Here is a 2072-nt window from a genome sequence, read left to right as displayed (position 1 = left end):
ATATGTGTTGATTTCAAAATTTGAATGATTATATTTGATTTTACTTGTGTTTGATGAACCCAAACCCTAACATGTTTAGTTCTAGTTTATATTGCTTATAAATATGATTTTGTGTATTAAGTGATCATATTAATTGCATGAATTTGTATCCTAATTGTTTATGATCATTAAATAGTTAGAGCTAGGATTAATCACATCTTAGATTAAGTAATTAAAGCTAGTAACTTGAATTGTGTTATAGAGCATAATTAGTCTTAATTGTGTTTGGTTGCTTAACTTGATCATAGGAGAGTAACTATTGTCATTCATAGTCTAATTTGTGCTTAATATCGATTTGGTGTTTAACTATTGCATGATCATTGCTTGCTAATTCATAAATTGGTAGGCCTTGATATTTGATCATAATAACTAGAAATTGGTTAATCAATATAGTCCATCCATTATAAATCAACCATAGGAGAAAGTGACATCAGATCTAGACAGAAGTATTCTTTTAAATTCTTGAAGTTAACTTGTTTTCTTTGCTTAATTGTTAGTTGATAGTTTAAGTTCTTCTGATCTTGAAAAATCAGTAAAAGAAACCCCAATCATAGTTTGTTTCTCAGTTTAATTAGAAGTAGTTAATTTATTTAATTGAATTCCGTTCCCTGTGATCGACACCCGACTTACCCGAGCTATCCAATAATCTGACTAGGTATACTTCCTATAAGTGCATTGTTAGCAAATTAAGTTAGGTTTATAAATTTAAGACTAGTAGGTACAATTGTGCACATCAAAGTTTTTGGCGTCGTTGCTGGGGAATGGTTTATTTGATTTATAATTTAATTGCTTTTAGTTATTCGGTCCTTTTTGTGGGGTAAAAACCGCAAAAAAGTTACTTTGGTTGCATTTATTTTATTTTATTTTTCTCTGAGAAGCAACCACGTTGTGGTCATCTTAACCACATCGTGGTCACATCCCATTTAATTTTTATTTTATTGATTTTTATTCCTTTTACGCGTTTTTGCTTTGTTTTGTTTTTGTTTCAGTGATATATGGCCCAAGGATCTAAAACTCCAATTGTTCCTCCACTAGAAGATCCAGAATCAGCCTTCCACAAGAAGAAATACAAGAAGGGCGAGTCGAACAATACTTTCAAATCTGAAAAATTCAAGCTTTTCGAGAGGACACCTAATAAGAAGGGAATTGGATACAAGCCAAAAACATCTACCGAAGAAAGTTCAAACGAGGAAGAGATAAAGAGTGAGGTTGAAGAGATGGCGTACATCACGAGAATGAATATGGGATATTACAAGAAGAGGATACGTGAAGAACATGGACCAGGTCTTGTTCCACCTGAGATAGCAGCCGAAAGAAGTTTTGAGCTCAAGGGGCATATTATATCGATGCTCAAGGATATAACTTTCGTCGGGATAGAGTATGAAGATGCTTTCAAGCATATTGATAAAGTAAAGGACATTGCAAACTAATTCAATATTCCTAATGTGCCAAGAGAATCTGTGCTACTTAGGATGCTTCCGGTGACATTTACCGGTGAAGCTAAGGACTGGTTTAAGTCACTTGCACTCGGATCCATTACCACGTGGGAAAATCTTTGTGATGCTTTTATTGAGCAATTTAGTCCACCTTCAAAGATCACAAAGCTCAAAAAGAAGATTTCTAATTTTCAATATGAGGTTGGAGAGTCTTTATATGAAGCATGGGAGAGATACAAGGGCTTTCTTAGAAGTTGTCCTCAATATGATCTTAATGACCAACAAGAAGTGTCCATCTTCTATGATGTAGTAAATGTCACAACTAGATAACTTATTGACTCTCAAGGGCCAATGACGAAGAAGGAGCCGACAACCATCAAAGAATTGTTTGAATAGTTTGTAAAGCACTCACGTGAGTATTACAACCCATGAGAGGATGTTACTAGAGGAAAATGAGATGGAGGGAACGAAAACATGGCTGCGGTGTTGGCAAATTAGAAAATATGGATAGCCGAATGATAAAATTGGATCAATTAATCTATGCCATAAGAGTTGGGTGTGATAATTGTAGTGGGCCACATTTAACCAAGGATTGTG

The 2072-nt window shown here is 34.4% G+C and overlaps 1 non-coding gene across 1 annotated transcript; it reads right to left on the bottom strand.

Annotated features, from left to right (window-relative positions):
• Positions 1-1640: 1640 nt before the first annotated feature.
• Positions 1641-1747, bottom strand: LOC145135202 (small nucleolar RNA R71). The gene has a single exon (XR_013719663.1). It is a non-coding gene; the product is annotated as a small nucleolar RNA R71 (small nucleolar RNA).
• Between the last annotated feature and the right edge of the window lie 325 nt (positions 1748-2072).

The sequence above is a fragment of the Lactuca virosa genome, chromosome 8, assembly GCF_052849685.1.
Source record: "Lactuca virosa cultivar CGN04683 chromosome 8, Lactuca_virosa_CGN04683_v6, whole genome shotgun sequence".
Lineage (NCBI taxonomy): Eukaryota > Viridiplantae > Streptophyta > Magnoliopsida > Asterales > Asteraceae > Lactuca > Lactuca virosa.
Note: the sequence above shows the minus strand (reverse complement) of the source record. Positions and strands in the feature narration are given on the sequence as shown.